The sequence below is a fragment of the Otolemur garnettii genome, unplaced genomic scaffold (assembly GCF_000181295.1).
Source record: "Otolemur garnettii isolate 467f Iridium unplaced genomic scaffold, OtoGar3 scaffold00002, whole genome shotgun sequence".
NCBI classification, from domain to species: domain Eukaryota; kingdom Metazoa; phylum Chordata; class Mammalia; order Primates; family Galagidae; genus Otolemur; species Otolemur garnettii.
The window spans coordinates 19,322,510-19,349,413 of NW_003852397.1; the positions used below are offsets into that span (position 1 = coordinate 19,322,510).

Genomic DNA, 26,904 nt, shown 5'->3' on the forward strand with positions numbered 1-26,904 from the left:
TCTCTTCAAGTCATTTGCCCATCCTGAGATGGGATCACTTGTTCTTTTCTTGCTAGTACACTTGAGTACTCTCTGGATTCTAGTTATTAAACCCTTGTCAGAGACATAACCTGCAAATATCTTCTCCCATTCTGAGGGCTGTCTGCTTGCTTTACTTACTGTGTTCTTGGTTGTAAAGAAGCTTTTTAGTTTGATCAAATCCCAGTAGTGTATTTTTGATGTTGCTTCAATTGCCCGAGTGGTCCTCCTCATAAAATTTTCACCCAGGCCAATTTCTTCAAGTGTTTTCCCTGCACTTTCTTCTAGTATTTTTATAGTTTCATGTCTTAAGTTTAAATCTTTAAGCCAGTGTTAAAAATTTGTGCATCTCAATATTTGTGAGGGATATTTGTATGTAATTTTTTTCTTTTTCTTATTTGTACTGTTATCTGATTTTGTTATGGGATAATACTGGCTTCCTATAATATGAGTTGGAAAGTGTTTTTTTCCCTTCTGTTTTCTGGAAGAAATTTTGGAGAATCAGTGTTAAATGTTCTTTAAACATTTCATTTAGGAAATTTTCCAATATAATAGTCTGAGCCTGAGAATCTTATGCAATTTTTAAAATTATGAATTTAATTTCTTTAATAGTAATAGATCAATTCCAATCATTTATTTCATCTTAAGTGAGTTCATAGCTTGTGCTTTTCAAAGTTGGTCCATTTCATTTAAATTGTCAAATTTATATATGTAGAGTTTTCTTATGATTCTCTTATAATCCTTTGGATGTCGGCAGAGTTGATGTTATATTCCCTGTGGATATCCAATATTGTTACTCTGTATTCTCTTTTATTTTCTTTAACAGTCTGTGTAAGGATTTTTTTTTTCAATTTTATTGAGCTATTCAAAAGGCATTCATTTGTTTTGTTGAGAATATCTGTTCAATAAAGACATGAAAAATAGTTCAACTTTAGGATGATACAAATGAAAACTCAGAGTCTTAAAAAACTAGAAAGCTAAAATTAAAAAAGATATATTGATAATACAACTTGTCAGATAAGATATGGAGCAACTAGATTTTTATGCTTTGCTGGTAGTAATTTAAAATGACTCAAATACTGTGGAAAACACTTTGGCAGTTTATTTTAATGGCATGCTCGATGATCCAGCAGTACCACTATTAGGTATTGACTCCAGAAATTGGAAAGTATGTCCACAAAAAAGTCTTGTACGTGAATGTCAATAGCAGCTTGATTCATAATACTAAAAAGCAGGAATAAAACCCCAAATATCAGTAAACAGATGAATGAGTCAACACATTGATGTATTCATTAAAAGTGATATAATAAAAGACAATAAACTACTGACACATGCAATAACAATGACCAATTTCAGAAATACCCTATGGCGTGAAAGAAACCAGACCCTGTGCATTTTATGGTTCTGTTACATGAAGTTCCAGAAAAGAGAAGATTAAAGTCTATTGACATAATGAGCACAGTAATCTTCTCAGGTTGAGTGGTTATTGTGGTACCAGAAATGTTCCTTATCTTAACTGAGGTGCTGCTTACATAGTTTTCACAATTGCCAAAATTCAAAAAATTGTACCCTTAAAATTTGTGTGTTTTATTATTTGAAATTATACTTTAGTTTTAAAAAGCAAAATTTTGCTAGTGTGTGTCACATTTTAAGTTGATTTGGAATATTATTAATATTCTAATATTAATGTGGAATTGAGTTGTCTTTTATTTCAAGGTTTTAGTGAATTCGAGGTTTAAATATTTTTGTTCCATTCTTTGATTTTGTTCTTTCCTGACTCCTGTTGTGTATATGTTTGCGCACGTATTTGTGTATTGTATTTTCCTAATCCTTTTTACTTCTTGTAATTTTTTTCCTATCCTTTACCATTTTTTACATTCCATTTATTTACCTAACAGTGTATTTTCTATACGCTGAGCATTCCTATCCTTTTTCTGTTCTTTCCAAGCTCTGTTTTTCTTATCTTTTCGCTTATGTGAAAATATGAGCATTCAGTTTTCAGTTTTTGTGGTCACATTGTTTTGTAGTGATTTTAATTTCATCTTTTAAAAAATTTTTACTTTAGAAAATAAATAGAAGTTCTTGTGCAGAATAGGAAGGTGAGACAAAATACCTTTCCCAGGGTCATCACTCCAGGGCTGCCTCCTCCTCTTAGTTCCATGAATGCCTCAAATTATGGCCTTCATGTGTGATCATGTCTCTGCCTCTCACACCTAAGCCTAATTCATGAAGACCATCTCCTTGATTCTTGTGTTGTAAGACCACTTTACTTTTAAAGGGTATATTTTGCAGTTAACAGGACCTTTTCAGATCTGCTCTCTCTGGACTCATTCCCTGTTTACCTTTCCCTTACCTCTAGTGTTTTTGCTCTGCTCATTTTCCTATTTTTTTTAAATTCCAGCAGTGTTTCTCAGGGTGATGCTCTGTACCTCTTTGTCTTTTGTTGTTGTTGTTGTTAGGAAGTCTGGTTCATGCTGCGGTGCAAATCTCTTCTGAACTTTGGGATGATCCAGGCCCTCCATGCTGTGGAGTCTAAGCCACTGAGATGATTTGCATGCAGGTGATTTATTAGGGAGACTTCCTAGATACAGCATCAATAATGGACTGAGGGAAGCAGGACTGGTCAGAAGGACAAGATGAACTGCAATTCAGAAGCCTCAGCAGATCCCACGTAGGAAGCTGTGCTGGTCTTTCGTTAATATTGAGACTGAGAAACACCTTGGTAGATTTGTACCTCAGCATGAACCAGTTATGAGAGGTTGCCCCAGAAGTTCTGCATAATTGTGAGAGACCTCACTTCGGCCAAAGTAATTCCTGAGAAAAGACTTGCTGTGACTCTTAACAGACAGTATCTCTGACAGCATGACAGTATCTCTGACAGCATGAACCAGTTATGAGAGGTTGCCCCAGAAGTTCTGCATAATTGTGAGAGACCTCACTTCGGCCAAAGTAATTCCTGAGAAAAGACTTGGCTGTGACTCTTAACAGACAGTATCTCTGACAACTGGAGGGATGATTAGTGCTTCAGTCCTAAAGGGGCACCTCACCTGGGCGGTGGTCTATGGCATTCACTACGGTGTAAGTTCTGGAATGCTTTAACTGAATTCTGTGTTTTTCAAATACATGCTTATAACCTTGAAGTTTTGTAGAGAAATAAGTTTGTACTGAAATAAATTAAGACATTTTCCTCAATTTACATGGGAGATCTATTATAAAAAATATAATTTCCACATGAAGATGGCACTATTAAAGTACCATTAATAAACAGGGCATATGATTTTGCAAGTTGTTAGGGTGATTTTTCATCATCCCTCACATTTACTTATAATAACTTGCAGCTTTGTATTTGCAAAAGATATATCTTTGCCAAGAGTTAGATTTTATAGACAAAAAGCTGAAGAAACCCTAAGGAGCCTTCCATACAAGCATCCAATCCAACACCACAGCCTTACCAGTAGAGTATTCTAAACATTTAGGCTAAAAAGTCATAGATTAACATAGTCATTTGATAAAAATATAAGAATTATTTCCAGGGCCAAATTTTGAAACTTGATTTTATAGCTGATTTAGACTTAATTTTATTCTTGAGTAGAAGAACACATTTTTAAAAGGAGCATAGTTTTTAAACTTTTTATCCCTGAATCGAATGATTAAGCTCTGAATTTGCAATGTTAGCCCTAGGGTGATTAAAAAAAGACAAACTATTAAAAGTAAAGATTGGAAGAAACTGGTATATATTGTGAAATATTACTATGTACTATTGGTACTTGTAGATCACTATTACTTGGGGCTTCTTTTCATCTTTTGGAAATGTTCACATTCACCAAGCTCTTATTCAAAGAACATTTTAGTACTAATGTATATTAGAATTTGCATGTTTTTTGGCACTATTCTGACATATTCCCTACCATCCTGACATTAATACATTTGATCAAATAGTATCAGTCTTGCAAAAAATATGTCTACTGGATGGCCATTAGAAGGTCTGATTTTTTTTTTCCACAAGACACTTTCCTTTAGAAATTGTGAGTACATCCTTTATAAAAGAGTCTTGTATAATGATACAAAAAGTGATACCAGTGCTAATACTTTTGGTTGATGTCACTCTGCAATCATTATTTCCAATAAAAATGATTGACTGTCTAAGTGGCTGACATAAGGAATGAGACATTCTGTTTATCCCTATCACCAGTGTTGGACTAGCCCATGGGCACTGTAGCTAGGGCTCGTTATACAAGAAAAAGCATACTGCTATAGAAAAATAACAATAAAATTCTTTTCCATTCATTTAGGAATGCTACTTTCAAAACTTGATGGAACCATAAATAACAATATTTTCCAAATTAAAGAGGTAAATTGATCATGAAGTCAGGATTTAAACCAAGTTCTCCCAATGATATAGATATATTTTCTATTAAAAGTAAATTTAAGCCAATGAATAATACTAACAGGTACATTTCTAGAAATACACATAGGCAAATAATATACTAATGTCTTAGACTTCAAAAGAAAATGTATATACCAAAAGTCAGTTTGCAAAATTCTGTTACATCCATTCTATTCAGCATTCAGTATATTTATAGCACTTGGCCCTTGTGATCAATTACATGAAAGTTATAAATCTTTTTCTAAAAAGTGAAAACCTCGGTATCAATGTGTCAGTTGCCTATTTCTGCCTAACAAATTACCACAAACTTAGAGGTTTAAAATAACACCTATTTACTATCTCATAGCTTTAGGAGGCTATCATTCTGTCCACCACAATTAAAATAAGAAATAAAAAATAAATGAATTTAAGAAAAATGCCAAACTACTTTTCCAGAATGGAGTTTGTTGCTTAGTATTGCATGTATGAGTCAATTTTGTACTTAAAAGCAGAGATCTTCAATTAGAAGTAAGCCTATATATAACTTTACCCTTTTTGCCCTCAAAAATTAGAAATTAAATCAAAGGACATTCTTATTGGAGGCTATTACCATTTTCAGATTATAAATCCATAGCCAAAAGATGCATAACTTACAACTCATTTATGTTCTGCATTGAACCCAGTGCTTTTATGAGTTTTCTTTTTTTTTTTCCCCCATTCTGAATTGGCTGCTTAGATAAGGAAGTGTCTGTGTTCTATGGTGATTCATTTTAGCTCTGCTAAGAGTGAACTTTCTTACTATCAGTCTTTCTATCTTATGTATTTTTAGTAGGAAAAAAACCCCAAATTCTATAAAATAATTTAACAAGAGCCAGTATGATAGATCATGACCAAGAGAACATAGTCTCAAGGGGTCTTGAGAAATGTGCCCAAGGTGGCCAGGTTACAGTTTGGCTTTATGGCTTTCAGGGAGACAGGAATTGTAGGTAAAATCATAAATCCATACATGTGAGGTAGGCATTGGTTTGGCCCCAAAAGGTAGGAAATCTCAAAGTAGGGGCTTACAGGTTATAGGTGGATTCAGACATTCTTTGATTTATATTTGTTTAATGAAAAAAAAAAGAAAAAGCTTTGTCCAAAAGCTTATGATTCATATAAGGAATGTTTTACATTAAGATAAGAAAGTCTGCTAATCACAGACCAGTCACAATAAAGCGATCTGTTAAGCAAATTGATGACCTACACGTATGACTTAAGTGGCCTTGAGTGGCTTTGGGTCCTGCTTGTAAATTAGTAGGTCATTGTCAAAGAGTCTGTTTTTCCTGTTTTATGATCTCTATTTTGACTTTAATGCTGGTCAGTTTTAGTAGCTAAACTCATTTTAGTACAGATATTTAATTAATTTAAATTCTTGTGATTTTAAGTCTTTCTCTCTAGCACTGAATTAATAATGTTTAGATTTCAACACATGAGTATCCTTTTTGGAGGTTTCATTTCCCTGGGGGTCATAGCATTCCAGAACCCTTGAACCCAAAACACCATTATGCCAAGAAGTATTCTTCAGATATAGCAAAACTAAGCTTTTATACCTGACACTATCCCATCAAGACAGGTATTTATAAGACATGTACCACAGAAATATTGGTATATGACTGTCTTATCATTTGGGCAGGAGGAAAAAAAGATGTACTCCACAAAAATTTGGATAGAAATCTTTTCATAATAAAACAAGGTGGGAATCTTACTTTTGTAGGAATTAAAAATGTTCAGAAAAGGTACCATGTGTGTTGGCTCACACCTGTAATCCCAGCACTCTGGGAGGCTGAGGCAGGTGGATTGCCTGAGCTGACAGGTTCAAGACCAATCTGAGCAAGAGCGTGACCCCATACCTAAAAAAAGAAAAATAGCCGGACATTGTGGTGGGCTCCTGTAGTGCCAGCTGCTCAGGAAGCTGAGGCAAAACAATTGCGTGAGACCAAGAATTTTATGTTGCTGTGATCTATGATGCCACGACACTTACCAAGGGTGGCAAAGTTAGACTCTGCCTCAAAAAGAAAAAAATGTTTAGAAAAACTTTTAAGACTCAGCCCACACTTACAATGTAATGCTATACAAAAGGCACAAAATAAATGAGGGTCTCTTAATGTGCCAGCCTAAAACAAGATTTTAAAAATACATATTTTTTATTACAGTCCTTCACCCCAGGAGTCAAATACAAAATATATATTTTTAAAATCTTGTCTTAGTACATATATATATACATATATATATATATGAGAGAGAGAGACCTCTATCTATAATTTGACAATTTTGAATTAAGTACATATATATATATATGAGAGAGAGATACCCCTATCTATAATTTGACAATTTTGAATTAAGCACAACAAATAAACTCCTTTAAAGGTCTAACTGATACATTCTGCATATCCTCCAATATTTTAGAAGACTGTTTCTATGACTATTTGAATTGCTTTGAATTTGAGATGAAAGCTAGGAGATGAGATAGCTAAGATGACATATAAGCCTCTCAGGTGGAAGGACACCAACTATTTTTTCAATCCCAAAATGAATAAATAGTAGACTGTGCTTATTTCAGTCAAAATTCATAACCATCACCCATCTATCAAATCTTAGTAAAGTATACTTATATAAATTTTGAAACTGCCACCAACTTTCTGATTTTGACTCTTCTAATATTTTAATATTGTCTGAAATATTTTTTCTTCTTTCTCAAAACACTAATGTCCTACATTTCCAAGGAGGAATCTAACACTATTTATATCTTTCCTTTTTTCTTTGCTAATTAATATGAATCTTGATGACCGAATCTTGATGACTGTCGGAACATACTTTATCTGGTTTTCTTTTTTTTTTCCTAATTTTTTCATGCTCTTCCTCCTTAGACTTTTCTGAAATCTTGTATTTACTTTGAGTATACTGTAATTACCAAATTATTTCTCTACTTAGTTGCATACATATAGTCTTACCAAAACAAAAGTTTGAGTATTTCTCTAGAAAACAAGAGACTTATAAGAAATATAAAATACCAATTATATATGTTTACATCTTAAGGAAAAACAGATTTTAGGCCATGCAGCCCTGTCCTGAAATGTCATACAGGTGTTTAGATGGACGGTAAAGCTCTCAGAAAATCCTTTGGGTCTAAAGGATGACTTACAGTTGATTAAATAGTCATGATAATCCCAGTCCTTTTTGCAAGTGGCTGGATTTGAGGCAGAATGTGGCATAGTTTCAATTAATGAGATAGGAAGACTGTGGAGTGTCTCTAGGAAAGTTTTTCTTTCCTGGAAGAATAAAGTGTTGTACAAAGAGGTCCTTTTTCTGCCCGGTGCCTCTCTGCCTACACAGCGTGTTACTTTGTAAGGATTTGAACGAAAATCCCATAGGTATGGATAGAAAACCTTGACAGGATTGAGCCATTGAGCAAACCTGCAGCCCACTTGCAGACTTCATAGGTGAGAGAAGAAAAAAAAATTTAAAGTGGGCATTTAATCCACCTGTAATTCAACATTGTTATATGTAACCCAAAGCATTCCTATTGAAATAGTTATTTTTTGTGGGGTTTTTTTTTTTTTTTTTTTTGGCCAGGGTCAGGTTTGAACCTACCAGCTCTGGTGCATGAGGCTGGCACCCTACTCCTTGAGCCACAAGCAAACAGCCGTCATCCGACCTTAAGAGTCTCTAGGGGAAAATCCACTTCTTACCTCTTCCTGCTTCTGGCAACTGTGGGATTGTCAGGCTTGTGGTCACATGGGTCCAGTCTTTAAACCTACATCTCAAATTACTCTGCTCTGTCCTCAACATTTATTTGCTTTTGTGTGTAAATTATCCATCTGCCTCTTTCTCATAAGGGTACCTTTGACTATATCATACCCAGCTGCTAATCTAGGATAATCCTCCCATCTTAAAATAATTAACTTAATCATATCTGCAAAGACTATTTATTGATATAAAAGTTACATTCACAGATACCAGTGATGAGGGAGTGAATATCATTGGGAGGCCCATTTCTCAACCTACCATCGTGTGTGCTGCATGGAGGGCAGGAGAAGGGCATTAAGGCAATGGACTAAAGAAAACATTAGAGGTATTATATGAAAATCTTCAAATTTACATGATTTTAATTGCTAAAACATGTATTGTAAAACATCTTGACTCTGACTTGTAAACAAGTTGGTAACCAGAAACAAAGGCAGTTTCATCTTCTTTAGTATAATCGGGCTAATACAAAAATCTTCAACATGGGGAAAGCCACTCTCAGAATTCTAGAACTAAGACTTAAAAATCCAGAGAAATCAGTAAATATGACTTTCACATTATTTCTGACAGGCAAAATAAATATTGTTGATGTTGTTTTTCTGCATCCACTTCTAAATACAAGTAGTGATGAATACATAACAATAAAACAAAAGTTGCGGCTCAGCACCTGTGGCTCAAGTGGCTAAGGCGCCAGCCACATACACCTAAGGTGGCGGGTTCGAATCCCCAGCCCGGGCCCGCCAAACAACAATGATGGCTGCAACCAAAAAATGGCCGGGCATTGTGGCGGGTGCCTGTAGTCCCAGCTACTTGGGAGGCTGAGGCAGGAGACTCGCTTGAGCCCAGGAGTTGGAGGTTGCTGTGAGCTGTGATGCCATGGCACTCTACCCAGGGGGATAGCTTGAGGCTCCTGTCTCAAAAAAAAAAAAAAAAAAAATTGCCTTTTCAACAATTTGAAGGAGATTCTTTTCTCATCACTCATTACTTTGAGGTCATGAATTACACATTGACATCTTAAAGCCTTGCTATACAAACAAGTGTACATGCATAATGTGAGTTAGCAGCATGAGCATCTAAAATCCTTTCAAGGGACTACAGGGATATAAATATCTTGTATGAAATACAAGTAAAAGACAAGAAATTTGTCATATATGGATGTTTTCATGCTGAATGAATATTATTGTTTTAATCAACGGGAATTATTTTCACTTTTCATTTCAAGAAGAATAGAATACCTTTGGGATACTGTTTTAATTTGGAGTTACATAAAACTTAATAACCGTGTTTACATGTTCATTAAAATAATGCCTATTGGATGTTCTAACATTTGCAGTCTGTCTTAGAAATAGTCTGTCTAAGCAAGATATTTTTAGATGTGATTTCCAAAATAATAGTTTCATCTATCTAATGAAACTAAATGATTTTAAGCAAAACCTAGATTTGTAGGAATTGATTATAATAGAAGCAAAAGCATAAAAAGTTAATAAGAAATCAGTCGAATAACTCATAATACTTGATTGAACCCACATGTATGTTAAAAAATAACTAGATGAGACATTTTAATCAAGTGAAAAAATCAAGTAAAGGACTATAGAGCAAGATTCATATTTAATTAAGCACATGATTGATCCATATCTTAATAGAAGAAAGAACAGAAACCCAATAAAATGATACTGGTGATTATATGTAACTATGATACTTTCTCAATTTCTCTTCTGAATGTTGTGAATTTTAAATCTTTTCTACAATAAGAAATTTCTGTTGGGTGTGGTGGCTCATGCCTATAATTCTAGCACTCTGCGAGGCTCAGGACAGAGGATCACTTAAGTTCAGGAGTTCAAGACTAGCCTGAGCAAGAGCAAGACCACATCTCTGCCAAACATAGAAAAATTAGCTCGGCATTGTGGTAGGCACCTGTAGTCCCAGTACTCAGGAGGCTGAGGAAGGGGGATTGTTTGAACCTAGGAGTTTGAGGTTGCTATGAGCTAGGCTGATGCTGTGGCACTCTAGCCTGTGCAGTAGAGTAGACTCTGTCTCAAAAAAAAAAAAAAAAAAGAAGTCTTCTTCTATAATGAAATAAAAGTTACACAATCTTTAAAATGCCTATCCAGATGTAAAATCACATGGAAGCTTGACTATACATGGCATGACAACAACAGCATTAGTGAAAATGAGGAGATAGAAATCTGCCTTTTCCTATAATGTGCAGCATGATAAATGATTAGAATTGGATTTCCATCAGACTATGGCTGATAACTTTATCAGAGCCTTCATTCCTGGCCAGACTCAAAGTTGTAAACTAGTGTGTCTTTATGCATGGATTTTTCTTAAGGGACAAGTTTTTATAGTATGAATTAGAACACAATATTTACAGACTGTCATTGGTCTGTAAAAGGAGGAAGAATTAGGAAATAAGTTGCTTTATTTGGGCTATTTCTGCTCTTTTTTCACTAAAACAATACTACACAGCTGAGAAAGTGACGAAAATGCCTAAGCAGAGTGAAGGCTGCTGTTGTCAGAGACAAGAAAATGAAGGTCAAATAGAATTCATTTGGAGCAGGACAGAATCCTAGTCCTCCCATTATGACCAGGAATGTTTGTTTCATGGGTATACATTTATATCTATTAAAACATGTTCACTGTTAATGTGAAAACACCTAATTATTAATTCTAAAACTTTTTTTTTTTTTTTTTTTTTACTTAAAGTAGCTGTTTTTAAGACAAGATGCATTTCTTAATGCAATGCTTTTCAGGATGCTTCTATCATAGTTCATTAGAACTGATTACATTATTACATTTACATTAGCAGCATTATCAGTTAAATTGGTGAGCTAACACCAGTTCAGGACCCTTTAAAATAAGCATAACAGAAAATACTCCGTAGATTGCATGAATTGCATGTCAATGATGGATGTAAATCACATTAGGTGAGCTATGACTCGCATGCTGCAATATTTCTCTATAGCACATGTTGTAGTCAATGCATCCAGCTGGTACTTAATAAATGTGAATTGATTCATGTCCCAATTCCTTCTCTAATTAAGCACTTAGGGTAAAATGTGGCAAATGATCGAACTGTGCTACCCTATTTCATTCTCTAAGGATAATAATGTGTTAGAATCTGGGGTGTAGAATTTAGAATAATAGTTTTCTAGATGATAATAATTTTTAAGAGAAAGTCACAATTATAATTTAGTCTATTCATACATATTAACATATTAAACATGTTAATAGTTCACTTAGTGATACTTTGCATAAGAAGTCTTCTAGTTTTAAAAATGCCTGAATAAAAAAGAACAAGTATTTCCTTTGGAAACAAATTAAATATTCTCTGTTAATGTGTTATTTCAACACATTTCTCTATCCCCAGACACAAAAGAAAAGGAAACAAAAAGTAGAAAGCCACATAAACTGTAAATTTAAATCTCTGTTTCAAGTAATGCTTGCTTCTCCACTTTAATATTATAAGGACAATTTTTTTCCCTGAAATTGTACAATCGTCAATTAGTGGAAAAATATGAAAAGTCATTTGTCTTATATAACAGCCTCCTTCTCATAGCATTTTTCTAGAAGGGATTGTTTTGGAAATATAATGCATAACATTCAGTTTACCTCTATGTAATTCATAAATGCTAGTAAAAATGTAAAACTTGTATGTATACATGTGCATGACAGCCTGACAGACTGTGTTAAAATTCATTTACTTTGTGTACATTAAATATAAATTTAAAACTTTGGATTTTAATGTTGAGCATTTTTCATATAGAAGAGGGAAAAGGCAAAGCCTTGGTGGTGTCATTTAGGCATGACCTTTTATTTTCCAACAAAAGATTTGTCAGCCTTTTAGTCTCCTAAGGTAAGTAATACTACCTTAATCCACCTTTGTAAATATTATATAACTAGGGCATATGATAGTGCCATGTCCCTAAGCCTAGCCAATGTTTGGACCTATTATTAACAACTTAATAATTTCCATCTTATATAGCTAATTTGATTTCATCACTAAAACAACAAATACAACAGGGAAGCCATGATAAGTCAGTTACCCTTTCCAACAGATCGTTTCGACCATTTGGCAGTATTTAGCTGGACACTCAAGTTGAATCAATCTCTCAGATAGTTTACCTAGTGCTTCAGAAGTCAACTCTTAAAAGATGAATTTCATCATGCAAAAGAATCTCTCTCTCATCCCAGATATGTGATTATCTTAAAATTTCTCTTTGTAACATAAGATGTAAGTTTTCTTCGTAAGAAGAAATGAGCTAAAGCAATATTAGTTTTATAACAGAAACTGCAAGTTAGGTGTGATACCCAGCGAATGTGATACTTTGTTATCCTGTTAGGTTATCTCTCCTGGGCAGAACATCCTTTCTAATTATGCTCAAACTGAGCGATTGTCAATTAGATCAACTTGCTGTAGCAACTGGAAAGAAGTTAGTACAGGTCTTTAGACTTTCAAATGATCAGGGTGAGTAATTTTAAGAACAGCATGAACAGTAAAGTTTATTGACAAAAATCACAGGCCAAATTACAAAGGAATGCAAATTCCTCATTAGTATTTAGGCAACTAGGCCACATTAAATTGGCAGATATTTAATTTGGAAAACTGCCAGCTACTAAAATGAGAAGAAAATACATAATAAGGAATAATAAAAAAGAAAGGAGAAGGAAGAAAGGAGGTATAAGAAAGATTAATGAGAGGAAATCAATGACTAAAGTAAAATGAGATAAAGTTAAATTAGATAAAGCCCTGCCTTTGGATAATGATACACAAGCAGTACCTGTTCTCTGCAGCACTAGCGTGGATTTCTATGTTTATGGAAGGAGCCACACCCCTGTACGTGATGATTCTCTTCTGTAAATCTATAACGAAGTTTAGTGTATTGTGAGGCTAACTGGTTTGTAATGAAGCATACCAGAAAATGAAAATGACATAGTAAATGCAAAGATATGAAGGGAACACTTCTATGTTCTTTCTGTACAAATCCTTCTGGATTACTCTGAAAAAAAGAAAAGAAGAATTAAAAAAATACAAAAATACTGTTATTCCCAATAAATATTGTAAAAAAGCAATTCATCAAACAAGATGTAGAAGCTACTTTATAATTTGCATCGCACTGAATCAGATATAATAGATTGTTATTTGAATCACTGCTGTATTATTATAATAAGAAGAGGTAATGTATTATAACATCGTTATAATAAAATGGCGACATAGAGTGAGAACTCAAGTCGAGGGTATTTTGACTCTATCATTCTATTCTCATTTAAGCCATGTCAGTTTACTACTATTAATAACCCTTATTTACCTGTAGTCCCAGCCACTTGGGAGGCTCAGACAAGAGGATCACTTGATCCCAAGAGTTTGAGGTTGCTGTGAGCTATGATGCCACAGTCCTCAACCCCAAGGCAACTGAGTGAGATTCAAAAAAAAAAAAAATCCTACTTTACATTTGAGGAAAATGAAGTGCAGTAGACCATGTGACTTGACTGTAACCAAAGGGCTCTTAGCGATAAAGCCAGACATTAGTTTACCAGTTCTTAATCTCAGTTCCCAGTTTTTAATCTCTGTATGTTATTTATTTCTGTGTGCCAAATTATTTTACCTGTCTTTCCAGATAATTATTAAGTTTGGTGACTAAAACAAATTTTTGGCTTGATAGTGTCAATCAAACTAACTTTAATTTGTATTTATATATACACATAAGTAACTAAATATAAATTTGCATGAAGATTCCAAATACTTAGTATGTAGTTGGCATATAGTATCTAAATGGTGCCTATGCCATGTATACCACATGAATACAGATAAACATTTTTAGCTTTTATTGAGCTTAAAATATAATTTCACTTGTGAAATAAAAAAGCTTCAACATTGACATTTCTTAATGCCATCTCAGAAAGTATGTTTGCCAATGACAAAGTTTGAGAAATATTTGATATGAGTAATACAGTGTCTTTCATCAGCCCATCTCCAATGTCTTACTATCCTGCTATGATGACCTTTACTCAATGATGTTTAACACTCCATTATAAATGAGGTGAGGGAAATGTATCACTATGAAAAAAGGGACAAGGTAAAACCCAATCAGTCATTCTTCCTTTCTGTCTTACCATCACTTAAATCCAGTGACTGAAATAAACTGATATGTCTCCCTAGATCTCTGTTGTATAAATGACATTCCGCCCTTGTTATAGCTTGCTCAGCCTCCTGATCCTGTCCTAGTCCCCAACCCTCACCTCAGAGAGCCTCTCAAATCCCTTCTTTTGTTTGGACCATTTGGTTTTGCCCTCACTTTAACTCTGCTTAGCAATGCACAGATTCAGCAGTTAGATGAACCTATCACCTTTGGAAAACAGCTGAGTCATCACTTTCTATTACATAAACTCATCATGTAGAACTCTCTTCACACTACAGAAATGACCATAGTAATCTAATAAAAGCCAGATCTGGGCAGGAAGATGGGTTAGCCTTTTGAAAATAATAAGATTTTCTTCATATTGCTACTCATTCATTCCTCAGTATATGAAATAGTGTCTGAATACCTATTTTGTGCAAAGTACTAAGTTTAGAACTTAGGGATAGAAACAAATTTTTTTTAAAAATTGTCCCTTAAGGAGCTTATCATCGTGCATTGTAGAAAATATGAAAATAATTAGCTATAAACATTTTGAATGAAATTAGGACAAGCAAACTTTATTGCAGCACTAAGTTAGCTCAGTCAATTCTGATTAGGTATCACTCGGGAGTTAATATTTGAATTAATCTTTGCAGAAAAAGAAATAATAGGTGGTGAGGAGTGCCTAAGAGAAAGTAAAAGTATTCAAGGATAAAGGAATAATATACAAAGGCACAGAAGTGGAAAATAACTTTCCATGTGCATGCAACAGCAAATCTTAGACATGTCTGGAATCCAAGATGACTCCAGATAACTGAAATATATTGGTTCCTACAAAAGTGTTGAGATACCCAGAAATCAAGAAATGTGAAATCCGTACAGATGGAAATAAATGAAGCCCTGCCGGCAACACGGTTAAGCCAAGCAAGTTGAAACTTTCACATGTGGATCAGAAAAGACACTGTCAACTATGTTTCTTGGAGTGAAATAAAGGACTATTACACAGTCTGTCTCAAAACTTTCATAGCGACCTACATATCTGGCTCAAAAGTTAACAAAATCATGGAACTTCATGAACCATAAATTAAACACTGTACTTCCCTGTGTAAAATGTGCATTTCTGCCCACATATTTAAGGGAAACATAAGGATTTATATTATACATTAGTAGTACTATTTCGGTGTCTTTGTAAATATTTTTAATTCTTTTATTTATCCTTATGTGTTAAAAGTCTAACTCAAGGGCAGTGCCTGTGGCTCAAAAGAGTAGGGCACCGGCCCCATATGCTGGAGGTGGTGGGTTCAAACTCAGCCCTGGCCAAAAAAAAAAAGGAAGTCTAACTCAAGAAAGCAATGATGACATCTATATGCAAAATAATCTCTGGAGTATGGTAATTGCAACCTCCCATGCAATGTTACCCCCCAATACAATGCTACCCTCTCCCCGGGCAGGCATCACAGCTGCAGAAACCTCCAGCCCATCCTGCCCAACACAGGCACACGGCCACCACTGCTATTTTGGAAGGAGGCACGCAGCTGACAACTGTGCAACAGTTAGTGTGAGTACTCCAGCAAAAGGAGGGCAGAAGTAGCCGGGCAGTTGGCATCTCCTCCTTCCCTGAGTGGCTTGAGGCATGCAGCTGGCCTCTTTGGAGTAGCAGGGAGTGAGCAAGTGAGAGTGATCCCAAGGATTAGGGTCCTGACCTCCCCCAACTGTCTCCTTGCAGCCCACCCTCATCTCCACTTTTTCTCATTCTCATTTCCTAATTCCACCATGTTTGTTGATGTGAATGGGTCCATGGCCACTCTGCTGAGAACCCTGGTGACTTATATCCTAGAAAGCTAATGTGAGGGACAAAGACCAGCCCTGCTTGCTCCCGGCTCCTGATGGGCAATCCCCACTGTTTCTGGGCTGCCTCATCTCTAGTGCAGGTGGCCCCATTTTGAAGGCCCCTGGATACCATGCTGAAGAGAAAGATCCATGAGCTTGAGTAGGAGAGACCTGGGTTCTTAGACCTAGTTCCACTAGTAGCCTGCTGTTGTGACTTTGTGACTCCATCCCCATGAAGTTTCTATTTGGTAGGGTACCTGGAAGTGAAACATGAAAGCTCAGGGGTACTTGAGCCCATAGACTGTAATTTTGAGTCTCCAACTTGAGTTGGTATAATTTCCCAAACTTGACAGTAGGAAGAACCATCTAGGATGTGTGTGAATGGTCTTTCTCCTGGAGAGTTGATTCAGGGCACTGATGTGTATTTGAGTATGGTTCAGGAGTCTTATTAACCAGGTGATTTGTAGGATTACAAGTTGCGAAGGGCTGGTGTTCATTCTGATTTTACTGAGTGATCAAGGTCTGGACAACTCTAGTGGTCTTGGACTCTAGTCATTAAACAGAAATGTAAGTGCAGAGTATTTCACAGTGGTTTCATCAGAGAAGGTTTTCTCTGCCGCATGGTGTCCCGAGGACCTCAAAATGGGGCCATGTGCACTAAAGATAAGACAGTCCAGAAAGGAATTGACCTTCTGGAACCAGCAGATTCCAGGGTTCTCAGTGGAGCAGCCATGGACACAGTCACACCTGCAGAGATGGGTGAAAATAAGAAATAAGAGGATGTGGGGATGAGGGTGGCCAGGGGGTGATGGCAGGAGGAGGTTGAGCATTCATGTTATCTGGACCATTCTCACCTACCACCTGGGCTTGCTCCCAGCTTCTCTGCAGGGGCCAGCTCTCTCGCACGAGGAGGTGGCATCACTGAGAGGCCATTCCTGCCCTCCTTTAAAAAATTAAAATGAAGGACATATTCCTGATACTTTAATGTATGCCCAAAACATCAGTGCACTTATACACAGGAGCACATTATACATGGCGAAACATGGGGTTTTGGAACTCACCGTATAAAGGATGGGAGCAACTGGAAGGATGGGAAGCGTGTATTAGGAGGGAAATTACGTGATATCTTCTTATTCTACTTTTTAAAAATTCACACCTGTGTTTCTTTCCTTTTTTGCATTAGCCTCCCACCACAGGCTTCCTATCTCCTACACTTTTGTTTGATTAAGTCCATAATATAGCTGGAATGGCATCTTCTTCAAGGCATTATGCCTCTTCTGTGAAGCTTTGCAGGATCTTTTATCCAAGACATGTTTGTATCCTCCTCCCCTCTTCCTTCCTTGTCTTACCACTGCATATCTTTTGGTGATTCCTGTGTGATAACTATCTCTTGTTTTTAAATCTATCACCCTCACTTGAATTCCAAGAGAATTTATCATTTTTTTCAATCTATCATTGACTATATTCTCAGTATATTTCCAGCAATGTTGCCTTCTAGGTGTTCAATAAATTTTAGCTTACTGAGTCATCAGAACTGTACCTTGATAAGAAAAGTTGTTATCGTTGGGATAAATAGATAACAGAACAAAATTAGGAATATTAGCTGCATGGCCACTGTAGTGAGAGATTATGATAGGATAAAATAAGGAGGTGTGAACAGATACGTGAAAAAGAGTCCCTGAGGAGAGGAAACTGATTAGATGGGACAGAGGCATAAAGACTGATTGGAAGATGGCCCCACACAACTTGGAGAAAGGTTGTACATTATCTTACATGGAGATGATTTTGTTTAAGGAAACTGTGAGTCCTCTTTGAATGGGTTTTATTTTCCATGTATATTAGCACTTCTAATGATTTTGACATCAAGAAAGCAATCATTCTGTGGACTACCATTTCTCTTGTCTTGAAACCTAATAATTATTCTTAATTATTTGAGCTCTAATGTTATAGAAGTCCATAATAGTAAGGGAAAAAAAGACAACAGTGAGAGAAATGTATACTTAATCCTATTGCTTAAAAAGAAGCAATAGCTAACGTTTCCTACTAATCTTATAATTTGGGTGTGTCAGAGTTCAAGTTCTATTTGAATTGTACTCAGCTGATTCAAGATTAATTGTGTTTTATTTCTCTCTTGCTTCTCTACAGTATGCTGTCTGGCTAGTCCTCTGGGTTACGTGGAATGTGTTTGTTATCTGCTTCTATTTGGAGGCTGGAGACCTCTCAAAGGTAATTTACCATCTGATTTGCCTTCATCATTAGTAATGTGTTAACAAGTCTCTTCCTAAGTCAGGCAGAGTCTTACCCTGTTCTTGTCTCTTAAGAGCAGTTTACACAAAGGTAAATTGAAATGTGTACTGATTTGTATCTTGGGATGTCCATCATTAAAGATACGTTTGATGTGTCCCAAAATGTGCTTTTATTTTTTTAAACAAAATGAGTATGAAATATTGATTGTCATGACGACAAGGCAATGCACTTTTAAAAGGGCATTGTCCTATGAGAGATTTCCAAAGAACATGGAAATTTTCAGAGGAAACAAAAAATCTTGAAGATTTTTCAAATCCCTTTGTTTTCTTATTGCTCTGCTAAACAATTCCATGATTGAATGCAAATATTAATATCATAACTTAAATCAAACAATTTATGGGTTTTATTTGAACAAAATTGTTACCAGAACAATATAGCTTATTACAAAATGAATCACATAAGCAACAGTCTGAATCACATAAGCAACTGTTATTCTACAACAGTCTAGGAAAGACTTTAAATACTTCCTTTTTTGTCTAAGTTTTTTGATTCTTTGTGTGTGTGTGTTTATTGTATTTGAACCTGAATGCTTTGCTATTGAAATAGTATAGCTTTTAGGTCTCTGGAAACATCATCCTTCCTCTACTGGAATACAATTAACAGCCAATAACTCAAATGAGGTAATTCATTCAAGGGTAATAGTAAATCTTGACTCTTGAGAGAGTTTCAAACTTACATATACTTCCTCATATTACCTTTAAAAAGAGAGAGACTGTAAAACCTTTTTTTACTTACCCCTTATTACAGCAGAAGGAACCTGCCAAGATGCTGACATTTTTAAAACCCAGAGATGCTCACATGCTAAAAAATTCCCTAGGAACTGCCTTTGCCGTGCTATGTATTTGGGGGGAAGGGGAAGCTGGAGTGGTGGTACCAAGCGCTGTGAGCATGGTTTGTGATATTCATTTATTATTGAAGCGTGATATATGGCTTTCTGTCAAGGAGAAATCATCTTGATTTGTTTTTGTTCAATAATAGAAGATGAAGGATAAAGGTGACATTATGGTGTGAGAGGGAACCAAGGCTCCCAGGATGTGTGAATTATGAACAGATTTGGGGCAAGCCCTCACCATGACCTGCAAACCTGCCCTGGTGGATGGCTGTTTCTGTTTCTTGCAGGCGTGATCCCTCACGCTCCTGGGAGCAGGCAGTCTTTTTCAGGAAGGCGCCGTGACCAATGCAAAGAAATTGTTCAGCACTTCTAGGAGGGACACAGACAGGATTGCTGCTTAAAACTCACATTTGCCTCTGTGTGAGAAAAGCAGATAGCTTTCCCAAGACTTGGATTCCTTACCCAATTTCTACATTTCTGCTACTCTATAATCCACTTTCTTCAAAGAACTTCCATGCTAGAGTGATTTTTCGTGATATTTTCAATTTTAAATAATCACCTTAAAAATTGTAAGGCAGGTGTTTAGGCATATTGGCTGAGTAAAATGATCCAGCATATCAGAGAATTTGTTTAATATTTGAAAAAAGAGAGAGAGAAAGATTTAAGCAAAGCTGGCTGCAATACTGTCCTGTAATTGTGCTCACAGCTCCCCATGGTGACAGCAGGAGCAGAGTAAAGCTTGCGATCTCGTGACCTCAGGGACAGGCATTGAAACCACAGCAAGGGCAATAAGAACTCTGGGAGATAATGACTATACCTTGGCAATGAAGCAGTTAATAATATCTTCTTTTCTTCTCATCTTATAAGCCAAGATTAGGCTCTCCAGATCACATGAAGATTTAATAATTTCCTTGTAACAAATAATCTAAAGGAAAACTATAAAGGGCAAAGTTATCTAGCTCTCTTTACTGGCTTCATCCTCCTTTTCTTGCTCTCAGGGTTGGAGAAAAGTCTATCTGCCCATTTAATTCTCTAGTCATAGCAACTGCCTCACATTCTTTAAGTAATACAATGCCAGAGGAAGCAAGTGCGATAGAAAAAATGCGCAGATAAAAACTCAACAGTGGGACTCCTTGAAGCTTCTAATACTTAAATTATAGAACATAAACCATTGTTTTCATCAATCTACCAAAAAATAAATGAAATAATTTGAATGCATCTACCACATGAATGGGTCTGTTAGTTTGAAGCTGAAGAATAATATGGAAAACAGAATCAAGAAAGAAAATGTGTGTGCTTTATCTATGTGAAAGAGATATGTTTTTCTTCCTAAAGTGTTTTGTAAATAGGTAACTGCTATTTACAGGTATTTATAGGTATCAGATTTTTAGATATTGTTGCTCTGTTAAATCAATGTTTGTATCAAAACATTGGTAATGATATTAGCAGGGAGTGGTAAAAAGTGGTAAAAGATTAAAGTCAACTTTAATTACCTTTCTAGAGTTTAGAACTTGGTGTTGTCTTTTCAGCTTTTTCTGATAACCCATCTGCAATATGCTTATGAGTGAAACAGAAAGTCCCATCACTGAACCACCCAGGTGGACATTCAGTAATTAATGACTTCATTATAATAATACCATCTACAGGACTAACCTGTTTGATCTTGTTTTCTTTGTACACATAGTTACATACTTAATACGTTTTCTCACTGAAAATTCTGTGAGAGTTGAATATTATTATTAAAATTTCAATTAACATTTTAATTATAATGCCCATAATTTTTAAGGAAAAATAAAACTAATCAATCAGAGAAACAGCTTTGAAGAGATTTCATCTCATTCAAATTAATAAGATAATGTGCATATAATGTAAAATGGTGCATACTATGATAGCATTCCATAAACATACACCTTGTATAACAATTACTTCCTCACTATTTACATCATTGATTAGTTATTAGTGTTGCAACTGAATATCCCAGAGCATCTGACAGGGTCTCAGTTCCTGGTTGAGATTTTAAGAGATGTCTTGTTAAGGAAACTGAGATGTAATTAGTCTATAAACTGAAATATCTGCTAACTTTGTTAACAATTACTTTTGAAAATTAAAAGTGACTTGGGCTATTGGATTACTAGTTTTGATACTTCTTCATAAATAGTCTTATTATTCTGTTGTATTATTCTTGGCAGTTGTAATTCTCTTTATCATATATTAAATGGAGAGGAAAGAGAAATAATCCCAGCCATCAACCAAGTTGAGATATTTTGAACAGACAAGAGATAGGCTATTTGTTCTGTAGTAATTGTTAACTTGAATGTATAGAGCAGTTTGAAGGAAAACATATATTATATAGTAAATAATCTATTTGATTAGAAAGAAAATTTATGAAATAAGTTTTTAAACAGTAATACATAGACAAAAAATGTCATGGTCTTCTCATTAGATGCAAAAACCTATGTATTATTTCATGTGGCAAGATTGTGAATTATTTGGGCTGAAATTATATTCTAACACTTTTCTTCATATGGCTAATTTAAGATCTTAGTTTCTACATGTTAATAAATAGGTTTTCACTATTGAGTGATGTACTTATCTTTAGAAATCAAACAATAAACGTATAGTACATGGACGAGAAACCATGGGATTATTTAACACTTAAAACAACCCGGTTTGTTTTCATTTAACCCTTCAACTAGGGATGCTTGGACCTATCTCTCAGGTATTATTAAATTATCAGAAATTTATCTAGTTACACATAGCCCAAAGAAATTAATTATGCTTAGTAATATGTATATTTCAGAAGGAACACTTTTGAAATCAATTCCTAGAAAGCTGACACCTTTTAATAACTTTCCTAGTTGCTTCAGAGACCTAGATTAAATTGTCAATTTAAAAATTTGCTATATAAAAAAAGGCCACATAAGATTGTGGCCTATTTAAGCATTGGAGAATAAAATTGCACTCTCATGACTGTAAGACAGAAAAAAGATAAAACCTGTCCTACACTGTAGGCTGGAAGGAGCAAATCCTTAAAACCAGATGCAAGGGCAATGTGGACTAAGGGACTATTGCAAAAACCTCAGTTTTATTTCTTCTATAGCAAACTGAAATATTCATTTAGAGAGGTATCAGATTTTTAGATATTGTTGCTCTATTAAATCAATGTTTGTATCAAAAATTTTTTGTATGACCTTATATGGAAAGAGAAAGACTCGTTATAATCATTTTTTATTTGATTCAATCTTATTCTTCAAGAAGTAAAAAATCTGTGCCGTTACCACTAAACAAAGAATACCTATTATAATTGATTTCGGGCTAAATTTAACAATTGTTAGGAGGATGATAAATTAGATTCCTTTTTTAAAAAATTTCTTACTATAAAATGTACATATTCTGAGATGATTTCAATTAAATAATGATTTTAATTGTTTAGTAATAGTACTAAACCCTTTAGAAAAAAATGTATTTTCCAAACATAAAAGTAGATTTTGCTGTACAATGACAGTAAAATTTTCTACTTTTTTTTTGAGACAGAGTCTCACTATGTCACCCTCGGTAGAGTGCTGTGGCGCCATAACTCATAGCAACCTCACGCTCTTGGACTTAAGTGATTCTCTTGCCTTAGCCTCCCAAGTAGCTGGAACTAAAGGTGCCAGCCTCAACACCTGGTTTCTTTTTTGCTGCTGTCATCATTCTTCTTTAGCAGGCACTGGCCAGGTTCGAACCTACCAGTCCTTGTGTATGTGGACAGCACCCTAACCACTGACGTACCAGCACCTAGCCTGTTCTAGTTATTATTAAGAATTAAATAAGATGTAATTCTTTCCCTTGTCTCGAAGTGAACCAACCTAGTATAATTTGGTCAGTCACTACCTCGTTTCCTTTGTTTTCCTTCCTAATTCATTGAATCTCACTGATTACTTTCCAATTTCATCAATTTCTTTTTCTTTGTCATACTTTTTTCACTTCCTAGTAGCACCCTTAAATTGAGGACAAGGGTTCTTAAACCTTTCTTATTCTGTCTACATTCTTCCACCGGAAAATACCATCCACTGTCATAATTGAAACGAGCACATTTATACATATGTCTGTCAGACATATATATCTTCAGTCCTGACCTTGTTGCCAAGTTTAAGTCCCACATCTCCAACTTCCTGCTGATGCCATGTCAATTTCATTGTCACCTTAAATTCAACATGTCCAAAACGATTTATCATCATCCTCAAAGAATCCATCTTCCTTAGTTCACTTCTTACTAGAAGAGGAAAAAAAAAAAGCAAAGTAAAAAAAATTCATTTTCAAAAATGAATAAGAAAAAGGAATTTTAAGTGGAATATTAAAATCTTTATAGATTAACCAGTAGAGAACAAGAAATACATATTTTCACTATGTATACAGTATCCGTGTATGTGTGTGTATTGTAAACTTTAGACACCAACAAACTAAAAGAAATAGAGATCTATTCGAGTAACAACTACACGGGTAATGCTTATATTTCAAAGAGATGAGCTGACTTTTTAAAGATGCTATACCCGGTATTTGGTGATTCAGAATGGTGCAGGAGACTAAGAAGTCAGGCTTTAACCCTATAGAAGACTATTTTTGGAGACTGTATTTATCAACATAAGGTTGAAAGAGGTGGCGTCAAGCACATGGACAATTTTCTGTAAAGGCATTCGGTGAATTCTGAACAGGGCGAAAAATATAAATGGGAAGACTCTGTAAAAGCACAGTGAAATTTATTTGGCAATTGTGTTAGATGAGTTTGCAGTAGAGGAGGGCTTTCCAGAATAAACTAGGTTTATTGTTGAAAAGACCTGAAGAGCAGAGTAGTGGCAGCTCTTCCGCAGTTGCCCAGTGGCATCTCAAATGCCTAAAACTAATACAGTCCCTTCATCTTTCCTTCCTCTTGGTAGAAAGAGATATCTCCCGGATCTAACTTCTGGAGAATAACACTCTAGCCTCCTTCTTGGTTGTTATAATGATAGGATATTATTATCGTTTTCCTTTTTTCCCTTTATACCCTAACATCTTTTACCCTAGTGCCATGGGAACTAGGTCTGAAAAAGTAGAGGTAAGTGTAAAGTGGAGTCTGGGAAGTAGTTGCCTATGACTGTAAGGTGATAGAAGAAAGGAACAGTCACACATTGTAAAGTGTCAATGTGACCAAAGCCGATACGAGGCTGATTCTGCCTTTGTATGGATGTTGCTATACGTAGATGTTATAGGCCTGTACCAACACACCTGTAATTTGGTATTTGTTAAACCTCGTTTGTAAAAGCTTTAAAAAATATACAGGCTCAACTCAGCATAGTCCTTAATTAAAATAAACTGATGAACCATCATTTTATCTGTCTAGTTGAGAGAAGAGTAAAACATCGTAAGAGAAGAAGAGCATTATCTTAGACCTTTTCAGTTTATTTATATGAATGATATCAGGCCATCAGAATTGCTATACATGCTAAAAGAAACAACCTCATGATTGAAAGTGAAGAACTCAATAAAAATGAATTCATTGCTAAGAACATTACGGGGGCATAAAGAATAGGAGCATGCTTATAGAAAAACATATTATCTTAAAGGGAGCTATTAAAAGAGAAGAAATACCAGAAAATCAATGATTTAAATTTCTATCTCTAAAAGCTCATTAAAAGAATCAGAAAATGAAACTACTCAAAAGTGAAAGATTGAAATAATAAAGGCAATAGCAGACCTGGATACAATAGAAATAGTGCAATGGGATATAATAGAAAAAAATCAATAAAGGCAGATTGTTTCTTAAGTGTTAATAAAATTGATGAAAAACCTATCAGGAGTGGTTAAAGAAAAAATGAATAAAAACATTTTGCTATTATAATTGACCCTACAGATTAGAGTGACAGAAAGAGAGTATATTATGAACTAGTTATAGCAAATATTTTGATAATCAGGATAAAATAGACAAATTCTTCAAAAAACACACTTGAAATAACTTAAAAATCTGAATACTCTTTTATCCATAAATAAATTCAGCCATTAACCAATCACTCTTTTTTGACAAGAAAAAAAATACTTCATGTCCACATGGCTTCACTGATGAAGTGTTTAAAATATTTAAGAGTGTTGTAATAACAATATTACCCAAGTTTCTTCAAAGAATAAAGAGGAAATGTTTCCCACCTCATCTTTTGAAGCCAGCGTAACCTCACTTACTGGGGATAGGTGTGATTGTCAAATGACCTATAGATTACTACTGAATTGAGATTTAATAATATGAATACATGTAAGAATAGAAACAAATGCAAAATATCCCTCCATGTTTTTTAAATAATTATATGATATTTTTTCACACTGTATTATAATAATGTATTTATATTTCCATCCCTCCTACTCATCTTCAATTTTCTAAAAAGTCATATGTCACCATCATGATTCAGAACATCTGCTGCTATTACCATACAGCAGTAGAGACTTATAGAATCAAGGAAGAACATTTCTGATGTCTATAAATGACCCTATTTGTTATATTGTAAAACAATGCAATAAGTTGCTCTTATCAACATCACTTACCTATTTACTTACCTATCACTTTTTCAAGTTAGAAATCATGTTTTATTCATGACTGGGATCAAGAAAAATATCAGGCATAGGAACAATGATCAATGAGAGGAAACCAACTAATAATAGAGTGGATTTCAGTAATCAGCTAGAGCTGCTGGAGGCTTTCCCTCCTATCCCACCACTGCAAGGACAATGGGATCTGCATCTCTCTGGCCTGGCCCAGCACAAAAAGTAATGCCCACGCAGGTCCCTTAGAATCAGTGTTCTTCAAAATTAACAGTCACATGAACTGTCTGGAGATCTCTTTAAATTAAGAATCTGATTATTTTGGACTAAAGCCTAGGTTGTTTCATCCCTAACAAACTCCTACCTAACGATATTCTTTTCTTTCCATTGAATACACTTTAATATAAGTACAATAGAACCTCTGTAAGCTGACTACCTAAGGAACTGTAACAAGCTGTTAACAGACAGAGGTGGTCAACATAAGCACCTAGGCCTACTGTACTGACACATATATGTGGTGCATGTCTGGTCCATGAAAATTAGATCAGCTTAAGGACATGGTCAAGGTAGGGAGATGGTCAACTATGAAGATTCTACTATATTTTATTACTGGGAGCCTTTACTTAAGGCATACGGAGAGCTTATGATTTCTGGCCATCCTTTAAAACAGGGATCTAGTGTAGATCTTGAGATTTATGCATAAACAAACTTATCACTTGACTTATTTCATAATAGTGACTCTAATCAAATGATGCAACCAACTAGATTACCCAGAGATCTGAGTGGAACTTATGCCTAAAACTCATCCTTTAGTACCCACATCATATATATCCTTTCTTTGTGTGGCAAAATCCCTTTTAGTAACTCTCCATAACTTTCTCCAAGGTATGGATGACCCCGAAATGGATATGGCTGTGGCTCTAATTTTTATTTATTTGCTTCAAGATTTTTATTCTAATTGAATTTCCAGAAGCTAAAGATCTCGGTTCCCAGGGTAAGGAAGCTCTTGTGTGCCCAGTGCAACTTTGACTGAAAACTGCAACTATGGGTATTTTCACTGTGAGCTTAACCTTCCTTATTCTTGTGGTTAACATAAACCATCT

The 26,904-nt window shown here is 35.1% G+C and overlaps 1 protein-coding gene across 1 annotated transcript in view; it reads left to right on the top strand.

The window, feature by feature from the left end:
* The window catches only part of NKAIN2 (sodium/potassium transporting ATPase interacting 2), a 542,543-nt gene that overhangs the window by 47,153 nt on the left and 468,486 nt on the right, over positions 1-26,904 (top strand). Inside the window, exon 2 of the mRNA XM_012805160.1 lies at positions 18,262-18,342. The gene's annotated coding sequence lies outside the window, so the exon portion shown is untranslated. The remainder of the gene's footprint in view (positions 1-18,261; positions 18,343-26,904) is intronic.